The 24,382-nt window shown below is 43.1% G+C and overlaps 1 long non-coding RNA gene across 8 annotated transcripts in view; it reads right to left on the bottom strand.

The window, feature by feature from the left end:
- The window catches only part of LOC142749471 (uncharacterized), a 166,114-nt gene extending 154,097 nt beyond the window's left edge, over nt 1–12,017 (bottom strand). For all 8 annotated transcript variants that reach the window (XR_012882415.1, XR_012882417.1, XR_012882418.1 and 5 more), the window contains exons 1-2: nt 11,943–12,017; nt 4,260–4,333 (exon numbers count right to left, since the gene is read on the bottom strand). This is a non-coding gene — a long non-coding RNA (uncharacterized LOC142749471). The remainder of the gene's footprint in view (nt 1–4,259; nt 4,334–11,942) is intronic.
- Nucleotides 12,018–24,382: the final 12,365 nt, after the last annotated feature.

Here is a 24,382-nt window from a genome sequence, read left to right as displayed (position 1 = left end):
AATTTACCAGTCACAAAGCACAAATAAAAACCACAATGCCTCCAAAAAAGTCACAATGCCCTCATAATAGCCACATTGTCTCTAATACCAGTCACAGTGTCCCCATGAAAGCCACAATGTCCCCTAACAACCACAATCCTGTAATGCATCATATACCAGCAACAATGACACCAATGGCAATTACAATTTCCTGAGGACAACCACAATGCTCGCTATGCCAGCTACAATACCCCCTGACAACCACAATCCCGGAAAGTGTCATATGCCAAGAACAATGCCTTCAATGACCACTGTACCAGTGACAATGCCAGGAAAAAAAACACAAGTCACAATGCCCTCAAGACAGCTGCCCTGTCTCTAAACCCAGTCACGATTTTTCCATGAAAGTCACAATAACCCCTGACAAACTCAATCCCGGAATGTGTCATATGCCAAGAACAATGCCTTCAATGCCAATTACAATTCCCAGAGGACAACCATAATACCCTTAATGCTCCCTATAATAGCTACAATGTCCACATGAAATACACAATGTCCTTCATAGCCGTAAAATGACACTAAATGCCTCCTATGTCTACCCCAAAGCCTACATGAGAACCACAATCCCTCACATCGCAGCAGCAGAAGGCAAACCTCAATACAACCATGACAACCACTCTTCCCCATGATGGCCTAATTGCCCCCTTGATGACTACAATGCCTTGTTGCCCACTGTAGCAGCCACAATGCCCACAATTCCTCCATGACAGTCATAATGCCTCCATGACAGCCACACAATGCCTCATATGCCAGCAAAAATGCCCTCAATGGCAATTATAAATTCCTCGAGGATATCTCCAATGTCCTAATGTCTCCCTATGCCGGCCACAATGCCCCCCATGCCAGTCACAATGGGCACATGACAGAAAAACTTTCCTAATGGGAAAGGGGAGATGGTGATGAATGTGTATGCTGGAATGTAAATACACTAGTAGCGGAAATAGCTAGACGCTGACTTGAAACTTGTGGCCAAATCACTAGAGAGGCAAAGAAAATTAGACTCATTAACTATACTGTGGCATTCATAGTAAAAAAATAAACATTGTCAACACAAACTCTAAATCAAAAAGTCATGACAGTCACAGTTTTCCAATGACAGCCAAAATGCACCTATGACAGCTACATTGTCCCACCACATCTAAATGGCTCCAATGACAGCCACAAAGTCCTCAGTGCCAGCCACATTTCCCCCACATGACAACCACAAAGTCATCAATGTCCCCTATGCAAATGACAATGCCTTCAATACCTGCTAAGCCAACTAAAGTGCCCGTTGTGCCAGCCACAAGACCTTAAAAAAAGCCACAATGCTTTTCAGGTCAGCCACAATGCACTCACAACACCCACAATGTACCTTATTCCATCTACAATGCGCCATGCCGGCCACAAGGTTCTTATAATAGCCACATTATGCCCCATGTCATTTACATGGTCTCCTAAGTCACTAAACCCCCATGACACCCACATTAATCCCATGACACACGCAATCTACGTTATCTCCACCAAAATGCCGTAATGGTAGCCACCATGCTGTCAGTGGCCACTATGCCAGCCACAAAGTCCCCATGCCAGCTACAGTGTACTTTATCCCAGCAGCAATGCCGGTGATACCCCTTATCCAAGCTACAATGACCACCCAAATGTCCTTTATTCAACACACAATAGCCTCAGTATCTATATGCATACTACAAAGAACCACATGACAGGCACAAAGCTCCCATGTAAGCGACAATGTACGAATGACATTGCCCTCAATGCCACCAAGGCATTTACACTGCCCAATGCTGGCAATAATGCTCCTGTAAGAGTCACTATCCTCTAATGAAAGCCACAATGTCATTTATAAGGGAAACAATGCCACTAAGACAGACAAATGCCCTCCATGACAGCCACAAAGCCGCCAGAAAATCAACAATCATGCGACCACAATGTACTTTATACATGCAACAATGCAGTCAATGCACCTTATGCCAGCCCGAAGGCCAAAATGGAAACCACCAAATGTCAATGCTCCTTTGCAAGCCACTATGCCTTTATTAAAGCCACAATGAACTCACTTTCCCCTTTGCTAACCAAGACATGACAGACACAAATCCCTGTGCCAGCCATAATGACACCTGCAAGCCACAATATCCTCATGACACTCGCTATGTCCCATATCCCAGTCATAATATCCTCAATGTTAGCCACAACTTCCTCCATGCCAGCCACAATGCCAACCAACCACAAAGCCCCCATTACAGCCACAATACCACGTGACAGCCATAATGCTTCTAACCAATATCCCATATGGCAGCTAAAATGTATCTATGACAGCTACAAAGTCCAGTGTCCCTTATTCCGTTCACAATGACCCTTATCCAAACCACATTGCTCTCAATGCCGCCTAAGCCAACTGCAATACAACCATGACAGCCACAATGGCTTCAATAGCCCTATGACAACTACAATGCCCCATGACAGTCATTATGCCAGGAGCCACAATGCCACTATGCGAGCCACAATGTACTTTAGCGCAGCCACAGTGCTGCTAATGCCTCTTATGCCAGTCCCAATGCCCCATGATCGCTAAATTGTCCTCAATGCCAGCCACAGTGCTCTAAATGCCAGCTAAATTGCCCCCATGAAATCAACAATGTCCCTTTTCCAAGTCAAAATGCAGCCATGACATCTGCAATGTCCACAATGTCCCTTATCCCAGCCACTATGCTCCATGATAACCTAATGCTCTCAATGCCAGCCATATTGCCCTCAATGCTCCCTAAGCCAACATCAATAGAACCAGGACAACTAAAATGAACCATGACAACTACTATGTCCTCATTGTCCACTTTACCAGACACAATGCTTACCTAAAATCCACAATGCCCCCATGACAGCCACTATCCTCAAATTACTCATATGCGAGCCACAATGTCCTCAGTGCCAATTACAAATTTATCGAACAACCAGAAATTCTATCTATGCCAGCATCAATGCCACCACAAATGCCACATTGCACTCCATATCAGCCACAATGGCCTGAATGCCTTTTTTGCATACTTCAATGCTCCCATGACAAGTACAAAGTCCCTATGTCAACCAAAATTCCTCCTATAGGAGCACTGTGGCTGGCACATGGGCAGCAATGCCCACGTGCCAGCCACAGTGCTCCTATAGGAGACATTATGCCCATATGACTGCCCCACTGTCCCTGAGCCCAGCCACAATATCTCCATTACAGCCACAATGTTCTCAATTCCCCTTTTGCCAACGAAAATACAGAAATGACACAATGCCCTCCATGCCTGTCACAATGCCATTAATGGCCGTATTCCAGCTAGATTGCCCCCATTCTTACGCACAATGCCCCTAATGCAAGACACAATGCCCACAGAACACCCGCTATATGTCTTATCAAAATAGCCAAATACCAGCCACAATGGCTCCCATTCAAGCTACAATGCACTCATAAGAGCCAATATGCCCCCATGACATCCACAATGTCCCTTATCACAGCTACAACAGTTCTATTACAGCCACAAGTCCCTCAATGCCAGCCACATTATCCTCCATGCCTCCTTAGCAATTCAGAAAACAACCATGACAACCACAATTCACTTATTGCCTCTTAAGAGAACCATAATGCCCCAAGACAAACAAAATGCTCTCATGACAACTACCACTTTCCCAAACACAATGCCCATTTTAATACTACATCTCCAACTAAGTCACAATGCCCTCATTGTTCACTTTACCAGTCACAATGCCAACACAAATATCACAATGCCTCCAAAAAAGTCACAATGTCCTCATGACAGCCACACTATCTCTAATTCCCAGTCACGATGTTACCATAAAAGCCACAATGTCCTCTGACAAAAACAATCACGGAATGCATCATATGACAGCAACAATGCCTTCGATGCTAATTACAATTGCGCGAGGACAGACCCTATGCTCTCAATTCTCCCTATGCCAGCCACAATACCCTCCATACCAGCCAAAAGATTCCCATTGGGGAAGTGGAGATGGTGATGAATGTGTATGTTGGAATGTAAATGCAGTGCACCCATGTGTGGAACACAAAGGCATTTACAATGCCCTTAAATATCTATAGCCAATGTATATACTACTAAACATATATCCTTATATACCAGGAAAGTATCACCACACCTCTGAAAGTCCAGAGCTAGAAACTAGCCTGATAATTATCAGTAATTAATAATAATATTAATTACCAGTCATTTGATTCCTCTATTGCCGCTGTCTGGAGGATTCCATATCTTGCTTCTCTTCACTTTCAAATAGACACCTAGAAAAAAAAATCAAGAAAGAGGTGTGATAATACGTTCCTGGTATATGCTATAGATGTATTGGAAACAGTAAAGAGATTTTAGTGTGCCTAGTTTCTAATGAAACCCCCAAATATTTTAAGAGCCAATTAAACCCTTTCTGTTATACATTCTGAGGAGCCAAACTAGAGATCCAACCTCAAGTCTTCCTATCCAAGAGTATGCACAGACCACCCCATCTTGACTAGAAGCCACAAGTAGGATATAATTGACTCTGATCACAACCCCAAAATTAGTCACCAATCACATCAAAGATCAGATGTCTAGAAGAAATAGCACTCTCCTCCACATCTGTATAAAAAAGAAAACCATTCTACAATCTATTCAGTGGACCATTTACAACTCATTTATAACATGGGCCTATACGTGACCTAGAGAGTACACAGTATAGATAATATCATCCATTAGGGAAAATATCACACATTCAATAAAGACCTCACATGTGCCATGTTATGACACAGTGATATCACTAGCAGTGAAAATAGCTGGACACGGACTTGTAACTTCTGGCCAAATGACTAGAGAGGCAAAGAAAAGGAGACACATCAACTATACTGCGCTACTCAGCAAAAAATTGAAACCCTGCCCACACAAACCCTACAAAAATGAACCATATTTCAGGATAGACTTTCATGAACACAGCTAACAACCAGAAAGATCGTGTAACATAAATGACACACAAAATATACTGGGCTTGGCAATGACATTGTCATTAGACATTGGCATTTTAACTGCATGAATTATTTCTGTCACACCTACTTTACTTAATGATAATTCTTTCTATAGGAATTTTATCAACATTTAACAGCCCCACAAAACACTAAAAACATACTTTTACTCAAATGTTTAAGTAACTGTTTCTCACTCACTTTGTGCCTCCTGGAACAAAAAGCCTTTGAGTAAAATCTATTTTTCTTCTTTACTCTCCTAAATTAACAATGACAGACACAATGCTCCAATGACAGTCAAAATACCCCTATGACAGCTACATTGCCCCTTATAACAGCCACTATGTCTCCATGACATCCACAATATCTAAGTGGCTCCAATGCCAGCCACAATACCCCAAAAAGACAAAATGCTCTTCAGGCCAGCCACAATGCCCACATAACACCCACCATGTACCTTATACCATCTCCAATGCCCCCATGCCAGCCACAAGGTTCTCATAAGAGCCCCTATGCCTTATGCCAGCCACATTGTCTCCTTTTAAGTTACCATACCCCCACGACAGCCACAATGATCCTAAGACACACACATAATGTACTTCATCTCCAACAAATTTCCACCATGACAGCCACAATGCCGACAATGGACCTTTTACTAGCCACAATGCCCTCACGACACCCACAACATCCATAATCCCAGCCCCAATGCCCCATGACCCCACCAATGTCACAATGACAGACAAACTGTCTTATCCCAGCAACAATTCCACCACGAAAACCACAATGTTCCCATAACAACCATAATCTCTAAATTCTTCATATGTCAGACACAATGCCTTCAATTCCTCAATAACCACCACAATGCCCTCATTGCTCTTCATGCTAGCCACAATGCCCCCATATAGGCCACTATAACCACATGCAACCATGACAGCCACAATAGAATTGTTGCCAGAAACAATGCCCATATGCCAGCAAGAAGGCCCATGTGCCACCCACAATGCTTCAATAATTAAAGGATACCCGACATATACTGTACATTATGCTCCCACAATGCCCCATGTCAATTACAATGCCTCTTTCGCCAGCCCCAATGCCCCAATGACAATCACAAACCTTTCATTCCCATATTGCAATCAAAATGCCCCAAGATGGCTAAAAAGCACTGAATTACCCATTTGCAGGCCGCAAAGCCCTTCATGCCAGCCACAATGCCCTCACTTCTTCCTTTGCCAATAACAATGGCTCCATGCCAGCCACAAAGTTCCAATGCCAGCCACAAAGCTGCCATGCCAGCCACAATCTTTCCATCATACCTGCTATGGTCATTATCCCAGCGAGAATACCACCATGACAGCCACAATTATGTCAATGGCCACTATGCCGGCTACAATGTCCCCATGTTAGCCACAATGTACTTTATCCCAGCAGCAATGCTGCCTACAACCGTTATCCCAGCCACAATGACCGCCACAACGTCCTTAATGCAAGCCACAGTGCCCTCAATGCTCATATACAAACTACAATGCGCCCATGTCAGCCAAACTCTGTTTTATCCCAGCATCATTGCCACTATGAAAACCACATTGTTCCCATTGCAAACACAATCCCCAAATGCCTTATATGACAGACACAATGCCTTTAATGCCCATTTAAATTCCTCGATCAGAACCACATTGCCCTCATTGCTTTCTATGTAAGCCACAATGCCCCCATGTCAGTCACTATGACCTTCATACCAGTCACAATGTCCTGAATGCCTCCTTTGCGAGCCACAATGCTGGCATAACAACTAAAAAGACCCCAAGACAGCCACAATGCCTCTTATGCCCTTACTTTCATCTTTGCCAACAACCACATGATAGACATAAATTTCCATGCCAGCCATAGTGACACCTGCTATGTCACTTATCCCAGTCAAAATGCCCGTTAACCAGAGTTCTCCATGCTAAGCCACATTGCCAACCAACCAAAAAGCCCCATGACAGCCACAAAAACCCCATGACAATCATAATGCCAACAAAAAAATCCACAATAACCCATATCCAAGCCAAAATATCCCCATGACAGCTACAATGTCCGCAGCGTCTCTATTCCCACCCACAGTGCCCTCAAAATCCATTATGACAGCCATAATGATCTCAATGCCCTAAGCCAACCAGCATAGAACCGTGACCACCAGCCATAATGACCTCAATGCCCTAAGCCAACCAGCATAGAACCGTGACCACCACAATGGCCTCAATACCCCAATGACAACTACAATGCCCCATGACACCACTTTTGCGAGACAGAATGCCACCCATGCCAGCCACAGTGATCTCACTTCGCCGTGTCAACCACGTTGACTCAATGACAACCACATACATTCAATTACCCTATGACAGCCAAAAAGCTCTCACTGGCCTAACACAAAGTTCTCCATGCCAATCACACTGTACTCACTTCCCCTTTGCCCATCACAAAGCCGCCATGCCAGCCATGATGGCACATGCCAGTCACAATTCCACCATGACACTGGCAGGTTCTCTTTTCACATCCACAATACCCTCAGAACCTATTATGACAGCCACAACACCCTCAATGCCCTAAGCCAACCACAATAAAACCATGACAATCACAATGGCCTCAATGCCCGTATGACAACTACAATGCCCCATGACAATGTTGACATAACATTACCAATATCCTGATCTCCGCCAAAATGCCCTTATGACACCCACAATGTCCCTTATTTCAGCCACTGTCATTATTACAGCCACAATAACATCCAGGCCAGCCACAGTGCTCTAGTTTTCTTTTTTCGTCAACCACAATGGGATTATGCTAGGTACAATGCCCTTCATGTCAGCCACAATGTACTCAATGCCTTCTTTCCAAAAAGAAAGTCTCCATATCACCCACAATGCCGACATGACAACAGCTATATCCATTTTTTCAGTCACTATTCCCCCATGCCAGTCACAATGTACTTTATTCCAGAAACAATGCCGCCAATGCAAACCACAATGCCCGCATAACAACCGCTATAGGTCATCCAAATATCCCAATGCCAGGCACAATGGTTCTCATTCAAACAACAATGCCCTTATAAGAGCCACTATGCCCCCATAACATCCACAATGTGCCTTATCCCTGCCACAATATCTCCATAGCAGTCAAAAGCCCCACTATTCCAGCCACATTACCCTCAATGCCCCCTTAGCCATTCAGAATACAACCATGACAAATACAATGCCCTTAATGCTTCTTATGAAAACCACAATGCCATATGACAACCAAAATGTTCTCATGACAACTACAATGCCCACTTTCCCAATCACAATGCCCATTGCAATACCGCAAGGTCTCCAAAAAAGTCACAATGCCCTCATGACAGCCACACTGTCTCTAATTCCAGTCACGATGTCCCCATGAAGGCCACAATTGCCCCTTGACAACCACAATCCCCGAAAGCATCATATGCCAGAAACAATGCCAATCAATCACAATTCCTCGAGAAAACCTCAATGCTCCCCATGCCAGCAACAATGCCCCCATAAAGGCCACAATGTCCTCCATAGCAGTAACAATACCCTGAATGCCTTCTATGTGTACCAAAAACTCCCATGATAACAACAATGCCTCACATGGCAGAAGCAAAATCCCAACCTCAATGCAACCATAACAACCATAATGCCACTTGACATCCAGAATGCCCCCATGAAATCACCAATATACCAAAATGCCACTAATCCATAACATGAAAGCCATTAAACCCCCATGACAGCCATGATGATCCCATGATATATGCAATATCCCTTATCTCCGCCAAAAAGCCCTCATGACACCCACAATGTCCAGAAAAGAAGAAATGATCCAGCGCTGTGTCGTACTTTGGATTTAAAAAGGAAGCAGTATTCCCACCTTTATTGGGGTATTGAAATAAAATTGAAGGGAGACGCAGTCCCAAGACGTGTGCGGATAGTGGGCGGTTTGCCCTGGCCTACGCGTTTCAAGCACGAGCTGTGCTCTTACTCATGGCAAAAAGAATGTGATGTTATTTCAATACCCCAATAAAGGTGGTAAATACTGCTTCCTTTTTAAATCCAAAGTACGACTCAGCGCTGGATCATTTCTTCTTTTCTTCTATTTGCACACCGCAAGCCGTAGCGGGGATCCGAGCGGAGAGTCTGGAGACGCATCAAACTGGTGAGCTGGAGGTTTCCTCCCTTCTTTACTGTACCCACAATGTCCCTTATGCCCGCCTCGCTACTCCAATGACAACCACAAACATTCAATGCCCGTATGCCAACCATATTGCCTCCATGACAGCCAAAATGTCCTCACATCCCCTTTTGCGAGACACAATGCCATCCATGTCAGCCACAATGCCCTCACTTCTCCCTTTGCCAATGACAAAAGCACCAAGACAACCTTAAAGCCCCCATGTCAGCAATAATGCCAGCCACAATAACATCCTCCATGTCTAATATTCCAGTCATAATGCCCCCATGACAGCCACAATGTCCTCAATATGCGTTATCCTAGCTACCATGCCCCCATGTCACCGACAATGTACTTTATTCCAGCAACAATGCTGCAAATAGCCCCTATACCAACCACAATGACCCAATGACAACCACATAGCTTTGATGCCCCTTAGACAACCAAAATAATCTCATTTGCCTAAAACAACGTCCTCCATTCCAACCACAATGCCACAATGGGAGCTATAGTGCCCCATGCTAGTTACTTTGTCCTCATTACAGCCACTATTCCCCTACAACACAATGCAACAATGCGACTATGACAAATACAATGCCCTCACTGTCAATTTTACCAGCCACAATGCCAAAATAAACACCTCAATGCTCTCCATGCCAGCCATACGGATTCTAATCTAAGCCACCTTGCCACCATGAAAGTTCAAAATGTCACCATGATAATCACAATCCCCAAATGCCTAATATGCTCGATGATAACCACGATGCCCACAATGTCCACCATCCCAGCCACAATACCTCCCATGGCAGCAGCAATGCCCAAGTGACAGTCACAATGCTTCCTTTAGAGCCACTATTCCCCCATGTCTCCCACATTGTCCCTTATACCAGCCACAAAACCCTCCAGCCACAATGCCCTCAATTCCCCTTTTGCCAATGACAATGCAAAAATGACAGCCACAATGCCTTCCATGCAAGTCACAATGCCTATCATGGCCCTATGCAATTTAGAATAGAACTATACTAACCAGAATGCCCCTAATACAAGCCACAATGCCATAATGACAACCACTATATGCCTTACACAAGTCGGAATTCCCCAATGCTAGCCACACTGGTACCAATTCAAATAACAATGTCCAAATGCCAGCCACAATGCCCCCATAAGAGCCACTATGCCCCAGTGACAGACACAATGTGCCTTATCCCAGCCACAGTAGCTCCATTACAGTTACAATGTCCTCCACGCCAGAAAATAAGCTCTCAATTCTACTTTTGCCAATACAAATTCCCCATGACAGCCACAATGTCCTCCATACCAGCCATTTTTTTCTCTCAAAGCCCCTTATGCCAGCGAAATGCCACGATGACATCCACAGACCTTTAATACTCCTACGCCAGCCATAATTTCCTAATTTTCTCCTTTGACAGCTACAATGCCCCATATGCCAGCCACAATGCCCTCACTTCCCCTTTTGCCAACCACCACATAACAGACACTAGTCCCCTATGCAAGCCATAATGGCAGCTGACAGCCAAAATGCTGTCATAGCATCTGCTATGTCCCTTATCCAAGCCAAATTACCCCAATATTAGTCACAATGTCCACCCAGCCAGCCACAACGCCAACCAACCACAAAAGCCATCATGAAATATACAATGTACAGTGTCCATCATGCCACCCACAATGCCCTTATGCCAGCCACATTGACGTTAATGATCCATTAGCCATTTGCAAAACAACTATGACAACCACACTGCCCTATGACAACCAAAATGCCCTCATGACAACTACAATGCCCACTTTACCAGTCACAAAGCACAAATAAAAACCAAAATGCCTCCAAAAAAGTCACAATGCCATCATGACAGCCACATTGTCTCTAATCCCAGTCACGGTGTGTCCCCATGAAAGCCACAATGTCCCCTGACAACCACAATCCTGGAATGCATCATATACCAGCAACAATGACACCAATGCCAATTAGAATTTCCTGAGGACAACCACAATGCTCCCAATGCCAGCCACAATGCCCCCATGAAGGCCACTATGTCCTTCATAGCATTAAAATTACCCTGCATGCCTCCTATATGTACTCCAATGCCCCCGTGACAACTACAAATTCTTACATGGCAACAGTAATAGGCCAACCGCAAAACAACCATGGCAACCAGAATGGCCCTTGAAGGTCTAATTGCTCCCTTGACAACTACAATGCAGCCACCTTAGCAGCCACAATGCCCACAAAATACACAATTCCTCCATGACAGTCACAATGTGTCTAATCCCAGCCACAATATGCCCATGAAAGCCGCAATCCCTGAATTCCTTATACGTCAGCCCACAATGAATGAATTATATTTATGAATTATAAATTCCTCGAGGACAAACACATTGCCCTTATTTCCCTATGACGGACACAATGACCTCCATGCCAGCGACAATTCGCACATGACAACAAAACTTTCATAATGGGAAAGGGGAGATGGTGATAAATGTGTATGCTGGAATGTAAATGCAATGTACCCATGTGTAGAGCACATAGGCATTTACAATGCCCTTAAATAGCTATAGCCAATATATGTACTACTAGACATATATCCTTATATACCAGGAATGTATTACCACACCACTGAAAGTTCAGAGCTAGAAACTAGCCTGATAATTATCAGTAATTAATAATAATATTAATTACCAGTCATTTGATTCCTCTATTGCCGCTGTCTGGAGGATTCCATATCTTGCTTTTCTTCACTTTCAAATAGACACCTAGGAAAAAAATCCAGAAAGAGGTGTGATAATACGTTCCCGGTATAGGCTATAGATGTATTGGAAACAGTAAAGAGATGTTAGTGTGTCTAGTTTCTAATAAAACCCAAAAATATTTTAAGGGGCAATTAAACAATTTCTGGGATTCATTCTGAGGAGCCAAACTAGAAATCCCACCTAAAGCTTTCCTATCCAAGATTATGCACCGATCATGACATCCTGACTAGAAGCCATAAGTAGGATATAAAGGTCTCTTATCACAACTCTTAAATTAGTCACCAATCACACCAAAGATCAGATGCCAAGAAGAAATAGCACTCTCCTCCACATCTGTATAAAACAGAAAAACATTCTATAGTCCATTCAGTGTACCATTTACAACTCATATATGACATAGGCCTAAATGTGACCTAGAGAGGACACAGTATAGCTATTATCAGTCATCATGAAGAATATCACACATTTAACAAAGACCTCACATGCGCCAAGTTAGGACACACAGTGATATCACTAGTAGCTAAAATAGCTGGATATGGGGCAGCAACTTCTGACTAAATCCCTAGAGAGACAAAGAAAAGGAGACAGATCAACTATACTACGCCATTTTTAGCAAAACAAAATGAAATCCTGACCAAAAAACAACCACAAAGATAAACCGTATTTCTGGGAATCCTTTCATGAACATAGAGCGTAATAAGATCTGTAAAAATGTAATAAAATTAGCAAAAATACAAAATGAAAGGCAGGTGGCCATTAGTAAAACAAATCCCAAATTTTTTTTTCATGTATATAAATGCAAAAGAGCCAAGGTCTAAACATGTAGGACCCTTAGAAAGTGGTAATGACGAGTTGGTCACAGGGGATCAAGAGAAGGCAGAGTTACTAAATGGGTTCCTTAGCTCTGTGTATATACAAACAGAAGAAAGAGCAGCTGATATAGCCGGTGCCAGTGATGTTAATATATCAGTTGATATACTGAATTGGATGAATGTAGATATGGTCCACGCTAAATTAAATAAAATAAATGTACACAAGGCCCCGAGACCAGATGGGTTACACCCTGGAGTTCTTAAAGAGCTTAGTTCAGTTATTTCAGTCCCCCTCTTCATAATATTCAGAGAGGCAGGGCAAATGTGGTGCCTATTTTCAAAAAGGGCTCTAGGTCTTCCCCGGGTAATTATAGACCAGTAAGCTTAACATACATTGTGGGGAAAATGTTTGAGGGACTATATACAGGATTATGTGAAAAAAATAGTATCATAAGCGACAGCCAGCACAGTTTTACTAAGGACAGAAGTTGTCAAACTAACCTGATTTGTTTTTATGAAGAGGTGAGCAGAAGCCTAGACAGAGGGGCCGCTGTGGATATAGTACTAGTGTTTGGACTTTTCAAAGGCATTTGACACTGTCCCTCATAGATGTCTAATGGGTAAATTAATAACTAAAGGTTTAGATAGTATCGTTTGTAATTGGATTGAGAATTGGCTCAAGGACAGTATCCAGAGAGTTGTGGTCCATGATTCCTACTCTGAATGGTCCCCGGTTATAAGTGGTGTACACCAGGGTTCTGTGCTGGGACCACTATTATTCAACTTATTTATTAATGATATAGAGGATGGGATTAATAGCACTATTTCTATTTTTGCAGATGACACGTAGCTATGTAATATAGTTCAGTCTATGGAAGATGTTCGTGAATTTCAAGCGGATTTAAAGTAAAAAATAGTGTAGTACCGTGTTAGCCAGAGACAATATGAAATGTTAAATACTTTTGTGTCAAAAAAGACAAAAGTATAATAGGTATGATACCTTTATTGGCTAACCATAAAAGTTCTATATACCTATTATACGTTTGTCTTTTTTGACACAAAAGCGGATTTAAACAAACTAATTGTTTGGGCATCCAGTTGGCAAATTAAGTTGAATGTCCATAAATGTAAAGATATGCATCTGGGTACCAACAACCTGCATGCATCATATGTCCTAGGGGGAGCTACACTGGGGGATCCACTTATTGAGAAGGATCTGGGTGTACTTGTAAATCATAAACATAATAACAGCATGCAATGTCAATCAGCTGCTTCAAAGGCCAGCAAGATATTGTCGTGTATTAAAAGAGGCATGGACTCGTGGGACAGGGATGTAATATTACCACTTTACAAAGCATTAGTGAGGCCTCATCTAGAATATGCAGTTCCGTTCTGGGCTCCAGTTCATAGAAAGGATGCCCTGGAGTTGGTAAAAATACAAAGAAGAGCAACGAAGCTAATAAGGGGCAAGGAGAATCTAAGTTATGAAGAAAGATTAAAAGAATTAAACCTATTTAGCCTTGAAAAAAAGACGACTGAGGGGGGACATGATTAACTTATATAAATATATTAATGGCACATACAAAAAATATGGTGAAATCCTGTTCTATGTAAAACCCCCTCAAAAAACAAGGGGGCACCCTCTGTCTGGAGAAAAAAAGGTTCAACCTGCAGAGGCGACAAGCCTTCTTTACTGTGAGAACTGTGAATCTATGGAACAGTCTACCGCAGGAGCTGGTCACAGCAGGGACAGTAGATGGCTTTAAAAAAGGCTTAGAAGCGAATATTTTTCTGTTCTAGGAAATTATCTATGTGTAGAAATTTTTACCTTCCCTTGGTTGAACTTGACGGACATGTGTCTTTTTTCAACCGTACTAAATATGTAACTATGTAACACACTTTCAGGAAATCTATCAATTAACAGCCCTACATAAGACTGAAAACATAGTTTTACTCAACTGTTTAAATAACCGTTTCTCACTTAACTTGTGACTTGGAACAAAAACCCTTTGAGTAAAATACATTTTTCATATTTGCTCTCCTAAATTCCTGACTGCCACAATGTTCCAATGACAGTCAAAATGCACCTATTACAGCTACATTGTCCCAGAACATCTAAATGGCTCCAATGCAAGCCACAGAGTTCTCAGTGCAAGCCACATTTCCCCCGACTTGACAACCACAAAGTCATCAATGCCCCCTAAGCAAGTCACAATACTCTCAATACCTGCTAAGCCAACCAAAATTCCCACATAACAACCGTAGTGCCCTCCATGCCGGCCACAATACACCAAAAAAAGCCACAATGCTATTCAAGCCAACCATAATACCCTCATAAATCCCACAATGTACCTTATCGCATCTACCATGCCCCAATGCAACTACAAGATTTTTTTATAATAGCCACATTATGCCCCAGGTTTCTTACATTGCCTCCTTTTAAGTCACTAAAACCCCATGACAGCCACATTGATCCCATGACACACGCAATCTCTGTTATCTCCGCCATAATGCCTCAATGAGAGCCACTATGCTGTCAATGGCCACTATGCCGGCCACAAAGCCCCCATGCCAGCCACAGTGCACTTTATCCCAGCAGCAATGCCGGCGATACCCCTTATCCTTGCCACAATGACCGCCAAAATGTCCCCCATGCAACACACAAACTCCATGCAAACTAAAATGCCCCCCATGACAGCCACAAAGCTCCCATGTAAGATACAATGCGCCCATGAAGACAATGCCCTCAATGCCCCCAAGGCAGCCACAATGCCAAATGTTAGCAACAAACTTCCTGTAAAAGTTATTATGCCCTCATGAAACCCACAATGTCTTTTATAACAGGCACAATGCCACTATGACAGCCAAAATGCCCTCCATGCAAGCCGCAATGCCCTCAATTCCCCATTTATCAATCATAATGCCTCCATGACCGCCACAAAGCCTTCATAAAATCAACAATCTCCCTCATGCAACCACAATGTACTTTATCCATGCAACAATGCCGTCAATGCCTCTTATGCAAGCCCCAATGCCAAAATGTAAACCACAAACCGTCTATGCTCCTTTGAAAGCCACTATGCCCCTATGAAAGCCACAATGCCCATACTTCCCCCTTTGCTAAACAGCACATGACAAACACAAATCCCCCATGCCAGCCATAATGACACCTGCCAGCCACAATGCCCTCATGACACCCGCTAGGTCCCTTATCCCAATAAAAATATCCCCAATGTTAGCCACAAATTGTCATATTGTCCCATAGCCCAGTCACAATATCTCCATTACAGACACAATGCTCTCAATTCCCCTTTTGCCAATGACAATTCGGGAATGACAGACACAACGCCCTCCATGCCAGTCACAATGCCATTAATGGCCCTATGCCAACTAGATTGCCCCTATTCTACCCACAATGTCCCTAATGCAAGCCACAATGCCCACATAACACCCGCTAAATGTCTTATCCAAATGCCCCAATGCCAGCCACAATGGCTCCCATTCAAGCAACAATGCCCTCATAAGTGCCACTGTGCCCCCATGACATTCACAATGTCCCTTATTCCAGCCACAATATCTCCATTACAGTCACAAGTCCCTCCATGCCAGCCACGTTGCACTCAATGCCTCCTTAGCCATTCGTAATACAGCCAATTAATCACAACGCTCTTAATGCCTCTTATGACAACCAAAATGCTCTCATGACAACTACAATGCACACTTTCCCGATCACAATGCCCATTTTAATACCACAATGTCTCCAAAAATATCGCAATGCCCTCATGACAACCACACGATCTCTAATTCCAGTCACTATGTCCCCACGAAGGCCCCAATGTCCCCTTGACAACCACAGTTCCTGAGTGAATCATATGCCAGAAACAATTTTGAGATGCAGCTTCTATGTATCCTGTATACATAGAAGCTGTATCCTGCTGTCAAAGCCCATTCCAACAGCTCAGCTGCACTCACAGGTCCGGTGAAAGATGGTCAAGTCACGCAGGATCCAGCTAATAATGATTACACCTAAATTCATGAACATTGTGACCTGACAGAATCGGCTTTAATGGCAGGATACAGCTTCCATGTATAAAAAACAACATAGAAGCTGAATCTCAAAAAGTCGATTTTTTTATTTTATAAAAAAACTATTTGAAAGTTGTTTAAAATAAAAAAAAACATTGATTTTAAGGAAAATTAGCTTTAAACGTGTACATAGCCTTTACGTGTTTTAAAGGCTCTATTTTGAGTGTACTTTCTATTATATCTTTGTAAAAAAAAGAGTGAACGTTAAATTACTTGGTGTGGGAGAATCTTATATATTCCTTGATTTGCTTTCTTTTTCTTATGTTTGTGGTTTTTTGGGGATTATGCTTGTACTGTGTTGTTTACTGTCATCAACATAAGTGCAAAAATTAGTAACAGGACCCCCTCCTCCACCTACCATGTTCAATGTATATTAATGGTATGCTATGTTTCAAATGGGTCTTTGGGCTACAGTGCCCGGGTGCAACTGCTAACTCTGCACCCCTAGCTACTACGTCCTAAGTCATCTGGGTTACCTCTATCAAGAACAAAGGGTCACAATTTCCTAATTTTAAAGAGGTCCTCTCATCAATACAACCCCTGGGCACAGGGGCGTAACTAGGAAAGACTGGGCCCCATAGGAAACTTTTGATTGGGGCTCCCCCTCCCCTGGGTATTACACAACCCCCCCCCCTTGTAGATAGTGCCTCCCTATAGATTCCGCCACACAGCGCCCCCTATAGATAGCACCATACAGCCCCCCTGTAGATAACGCCACAAACCCCCTGTAGATAATGCCATACAGCCCCCCTGTAGATAACGCCATACAGCCACCCTCCCTGTAGATAACACCCTACAGCCCCCTCTGTAGATAACGCCATACAGCCCTCCCCCTTTAGATAACGCCATTCAGCCCTCCACCTGTAGATACCGCCACACAGCCCCCAACCCCCCCCCCCCCAAAAAAAGGGCCTAAAGTTTGTAAACAAAAGAGATTTATCCCCTATCCACAGGATATGGGATACATGCGTGATCGCTGGCAGCGATAAGGAGAACGGGGGACTGAAAGTCCCCCAATGTTCTCCATGAGAAACCTCAGACTTCCGGGGTCTGCACAGTTCAATAAAAATGAAAGGAACGCTGGTTACGCATGCACACAAGCACGACCGGTGCACAGTTAATTTCTATGGAGCTGCCGACAGACCCCGGAAGTCCGAGGTTTGTCATGGAGAACTTCGGGGGACTTTCGGACCCCCGTTCTCATTATCGCTGGGCGTCCCAGCAATCCCACATGTATACCCTATCCACATGCATGTCTTTTGTAGGAACAACCCCTTCAGTGGCCTCATGCTGCGGGCCCCGTAGCAGCCACTGCCTGTGCATATGCCTATTGGGGCACATGGACGTCATAGTGGCGGCTGGCCGGCTCTGCTGAATCCGGCGCTTCCATTCATTACATGGATAGTTATTCATTTTATCTTTTGTCTCTTCAGTAGAATCCAAACATATAGGGAACATTCACATGTTGGGGTGACAGCACATCAAAATTAATGCAAAACCACAATATGACCACGTGTGAATACACCCATACTGTTTAACCCGTTAGTGACCGGCCCATAGTCCTTTTACGTCGGTCACTAACGGGCATTATTCCGATGCCATAGACTTTTTACGTCGCGGTATCGGAATAAGTAAACAGAGCAGGGAGCTGTCAGATCTCCCTGCTCTCAGCTGCCAGATGCAGCTGAGGGCTGGGAGCGTCCCTGCTCTGCCGAGTGAGATCGATATTAGTATCGATCTCACCCGTTTAACCCCTCAGATGCGGTGCTCAATTGCTCCCCCTCATCCCACCGACACCCGGCGATACGATCGCCAAGTGTCTGTGTCTCCAACGGCAGCCAGGGGCCTAATAAAGGCCCCCAGGTCTGCCTGGAGCGACTGCCTGCTAGATCATTCCGGAGGCATGACCTAGCAGATGCCCGTCCGTTTTAAACGGACAGACAGTAATACACTGCAATACAAAAGTATTGCAGTGTATTATAATAGCGATCGCATGATCGCATATTAAAGTACCCTAGTGGGACTAGTAAAAAAGTTTAAAAAAAAGTTTAATACAGTTAATAAAAAGACAAAATGTGAAAAAAAAATGAAAAACCCACTTTTTCCCCTTACAAACTGCTTTACTATTAAAAAAACAAAATAAAGTTAAAAAGTGACACATATTTGGTATCGCCGCGTCTGTAACGACCCCGACTATAAAGCTATTACATTACTTAAACCGCACGGTGAACGGCGTAAAAAATTAAATAAAAAACGACGGAAAAATTGCTGTTTTCTGTGAATCCTGACTTTAAAAAAATTTGATTAAAAAGTGATCAAAAAGTCGCATCTACTCCAAAATGGTACCAATAAAAACTACAAGTCTTCCCGCAAAAAGAATGCCCTCATACAACTGCATCGGCGAAAAAATAAAAACGTTACGGCTCTTCAAATATGGAGACACAAAAACAAATAATTTTGAAAAAAAAGTGTTTTCACTGTGTAAAAGTAGTAAAACATACAAAGACTATACAAATTTGGTATCGTTGCAATCGTAACAACCCGCTGAATAAACTTATTGTGTTATTTATACCACACCGTAAACGGCGTAGATTTAGGATGCGAAAAAGAGTGGCGAAATGTCAGATTTTTTTCTATCCCCCTCCCAAAAAAAGTTAATAAAAGTTAATCAATAAATAATATGTACCTCAAAATGGTGCTATTAAAAAATACAACTTGTCCCGCAAAAAACAAGACCTTATACAGCTATGTCGACGCAAAAATAAAAGAGTTATAGGTCTTGGAATGCGACGATGGAAAAACGTAAAAAATAGCCTGGTCATTAAGGTCTAAAATAGGCTGGTCATTAAGGGGTTAAATGTATGCAAACGTATACCTATGATTTGTTGTCCATTGACTTCCATTATGAAACATAGTAGCATACACTTTGCAGTATCCTAAGAAATAAATTATCCAGACGCAATACTGTCAATCATCAGTCAAAAGAAAATATTTTGCATAAGGGCAGATTCAGACGAACGTTGCGTTTTTGTGCGCGCAAACAACGCGGCGTTTTGCGCGCGCAAAAAACATTTGACAGCTGCGTGTGTCATCCGTGTATGATGCGCGGCTGCGTGATTTTCGCGCAGCCGCCATCATAGAGAGATGAGGCTAGTCGACGCCCGTCACTGTCCAAGGTGCTGAAAGAGCTAACTGATCAGCAGTAACTCTTTCAGCACCCTCGACAGTGAATGCCGAACACAATATACAGCAACCTGTTAAAAAAAAAGAAAAAGTTCGTACTTACCGAGAACTTCCCTCCCGGCCGTTGCCTTGGTGACGCGTCCTTGGTGACGCGCCTCTCTTGACATCGGGCCCCACCTCCCTGGATGACGCGGCAGTCCATGTGACCGCTGCAGCCTGTGCTTGGCCTGTGATTGGCTGGAGCTGTCACTTGGACTGAATTGTCATCCCGGGAGGTCAGACTGGAGGAAGAAGCCGGGAGTTATCGGTAAGTCAGAACTTAGTTTTTCTTTTACAGGTTCATGTATATTGGGATCGGAAGTCACTGTCCATGGTGCTGAAAGAGTTTAACTCTTTCAGCACCCTGGACAGTGACTATCTCCTGACGTCGCGTATCGGAAATTTTTTTGCCGGGTTCGGTCAAAACGAGTTTGGCCGAACCCGGTGAAGTTCGGTTCGGTTGTCCGGGTTCGCTCATCTAAAAAGACACTCCGTCTGGATGTTTGGAAACAGAAAAGCACGTGGTGCTTTTCTGTTTACATTCATCCTTTTGACAGCTGGTGCGCTGTTTCAGTCGGTTCGCACGGAAGTGCTTCCGTGTGACCTGCGTGGTTTTCACGCACCCATTGACTTCAATGGGTGCATGATGCGCGAAATACGCGGAGATATTGAACATGTCGCGTTTTTTGCGCAGCTGACAAACGCTGCGCAAAAAAGCACGGACTGTCTGTACTGCCCCATAGACTTGTATTGGTCTGTGCGTGGCGCGTGAAAACCACGCGGCCTGCACGGACCGAATACACGTTCGTGTGAATCCCCCCTAAGTCTGCACAATAGAAGCCTATGAGTGCTGTACAGTATGTGAATGTGTGGATAGCTTTTTTTTCTATTTTTGTATATGTTTTTCCCTTCTACCTGCACAGCACTGACAGCATGGCCCCCAGAAGAGCCTACTCTTCCAGGGGGCCGCCCCCTTTTTATAAGAGTCTCCTGGACATTCCCAGCAGAGTTTGAATTCAACTAATGGGTACAAGGCAATACATTGTTACAGGTCATATCATATTTCACTCTTAGGCCTTGTTCACACAGAGTTTTTTTGCAGAATTCCTTCAGGAATTTTGAGGCAGACTTTGACCTGCCTGCGCATTTTTCCCCACGTTTTTTGTGGCGTTTTTTGCCCTGGGCAATTGAAGGTAAAGCAAGGACGGCGGGCAAATAACAACGTGAAAAATGCTCAGAAACGAGCGCCATGGGGTTTTTCTGCCTCTTATTGATTTCAATGGGAGGTCAGAGGCGAGAAACCACGACATGCCACTTTTTTTCCCCGCAAGAGGCTATAAGCTTGGGGAATAAAAACACGCCTCTGCCTCGCATAAAAATCAAAGGGGGCGATTTTGGCTATTTTTTTTGGCGCTGATTCCGATGCGATTTCCGTGTCAAAGTCAGCGCCAAAAAACTTTGTGTGAACAGGGCCTAAAAAAGAAACATTGTACTTACATGAAGAAAACGTATACCAAGGATCATAGGCACAGCGGAGTTCCTGCTAGTTACTTCATCAAGCATGTACACAGTAGGGAATTATAAGCCCCATGATGATGTCACAATGTTAGTTACAACAATCAGAATTCTACCTATAATCAGAACGCAACCTAAATTATTGGTTGTTATGGGCAACCAGGCCACTTTTCTTGTACCAAAACAAATTATTTGTAGTAGCAGTGCGGGCGAGTTTTTTTTTTCTTTTTTTAATTAATTTTTAGACTGTTTTCCTTTAATGTATTGAGAGTAGGGTTCTGATGACAAATAGGTTAATACATTTTACTTTTATACTTTTCATGCTTTTACTGTATGTTTGACCTAAATGTTGTTTTCTATTTTTATTTAACCAACAATGTGACATGTTCTTTTTTTGTTTCCTTTTTTTATGTCAGTGCCAGAAGATACTTTACTGTGTACATGACAGCTTCAAAATGTGTTATATTTAAAGTGTAGCTAAACGTTTGACAAACTTCTGACATGTCATAAAGACATGTCAGAAGTTTGGATTGGTGGGGGTCCGAGCACGGAGACCCCCACCAATCTCTAGAACGAAGCAGCTGAAGTGCTCGTGTGAGCACGCAGCTGCTTCGTGTCTGTTCGGCTATTTCCGGAAATAAATGTATCGGTGTACGGACTCAATACAAAGTCTATGAGCCCGTACACCGATACATCGGCTTTCCGGAAAACGCCGAATAGAAACGAAGCAGCTGAGCGCTAACACGAGCACTTTAGCGGCTTCGTTCTAGCGATTGGTGGGGGTCTCAGTGCTCGGACCCCCACCAATCCAAACTTCTGACATGTCTCTATGGCATGTCAGAAGTTTGTCGAATATTTAGCTACACTTTAACCCCTTAAGGACGCAGCCTAGTTTGGGCCTTAAGGCTCAGAGGCCATTTTTCAAATCTGACAATTTCACTTTATGTGGTAATAACGTCGGAATGCTTAAACCTATCCAAGCGATTCTGAGATTGTTTTCTCGTGACACTTTGGGCTTCATGTTCGTGGTAAAATTTGGTCGATATATTCAGTCTTTATTTGTGAAAAATTGCAAAATTTAGAGAAAATTTACAAAAAATAGCATTTTTCAGAATTTAAATGCATCTGCTTGAAAAACAGACGGTTATACCACCCAAAATAGTTACTAGTTCACATTTCCCATATGTCTACTTTAGATTGGCATCGTTTTTTGAACATTATTTTATTTTTCTTGGACGTTACAAGGCTTAGAACATAAACAGCAATTTCTCATATTCTTAAGAAAATTTCAAAAGCCTTTTTTTGAAGGTACCAGTTCAGTTCTGAAGTGCATTTGAGGGGCCTATGTATTAGAAACCCCCATAAAACACCCCATTTTAAAAACTAGACCCCTCAAAGTATTCAAAACAGCATATAGAAAGTTTTTTAACCCTTCAGGCATTTCACAGGAATTAAAGGAATTTCTGCTGAATTTCAATTTTATTCAATTTTTTTCGTGTAACACTGAAGGTTTTACCAGAGAAACACTACTAAATATGTATTGTCCAGATTCTGCAGTTTTTAGAAATGTCCCACATGTGGCTCTAGTGTGCTCGTGGACTAAAACACAAGCCCCAGCAGCAAAGAAGCACCTAGTGCATTTTGAGGCCTCTTTTTTATTAGAATATATTTTAGGCAGCATGCCAGGTTTGAAGAGGCGTTGAGGTATCAAAACAATGGAAACCCACCAGAAGTGACCCCATTTTGGAAATTACACCCCTCAAGGAATTCATTTATGGTTTTTGTTATGATTTTGACCGCACAGTTTTTTTCACAGCACCTATTTAAATTGGGCTGTGAAATGAAAAAAATGATATTTTTTCCAATAAGATGTCATTTTTGATCAAAATTTCTTATTTTCACAGGGAACAACATACCCCATTTTGTTGCCCAATTTGTCCTTAGTGCGGCAATACCCCATTTGTGGTGATAAACTGCCGTTTGGGCCCATGGGAGGGCTCAGAAGGAAAGGAGCGCTATGTGTTTGTTGGAGTCCAGATTTTGCTGGATTGGTTTTCGGGTGCCATGTCGCATTTGCAGAGCCCCAGAGGTATCAAAGCAATGGAAACCCACCAGAAGTGACCCCATTTTGAAAATTACACCCCTCAAGGAATTCATTTATGGTTTTTGTTATCATTTTGACCGCACAGTTTTTTCACAGCACCTATTTGAATTGGGCTGTGAAATGAAGAAAATTATATTTTTTCCAATAAGATGTCATTTTTGATCAAAATTTCTTATTTTCACAAGGAACAACATATCCAATTTTGTTGCCCAATTTGTCCTTAGTGCGGCAATACCCCATTTGTGGTGATAAACTTCCGTTTGGGCCCATGGGAGGGCTCAGAAGGAAAGGACCACCATTTGGCCTACTGCAGCTTTTCTGGTGCTAAGTCATGTATGCAGAAGCCCCTGAGGTACCAGTAGAGTTGAAACCCCCAAGAAGTGACCCCATTTTAAAAACTACACCCCTTAAGACATTCATCTAGAGGTGTTGTGAGCATTTTGACCCCACAGGTACTGTGTAAAAGATAATGCGCAGCAGATGGTGCAGTGTGAGATTTGCAATTTTATATATATATATATATATGCCATTTCAGTGTCCAATATATTGTGCCCAGCATGCGCCACCGGAGATATACACCCCTTAAATTGTAATGTGGGTTCTCCTTGGTACGACAATACCCTACATGTG

Source organism: Rhinoderma darwinii, chromosome 3 (genome assembly GCF_050947455.1).
Source record: "Rhinoderma darwinii isolate aRhiDar2 chromosome 3, aRhiDar2.hap1, whole genome shotgun sequence".
Taxonomy (NCBI): Eukaryota; Metazoa; Chordata; class Amphibia; order Anura; family Rhinodermatidae; genus Rhinoderma; species Rhinoderma darwinii.
This window is presented reverse-complemented; position numbering and strand designations above follow the sequence as displayed.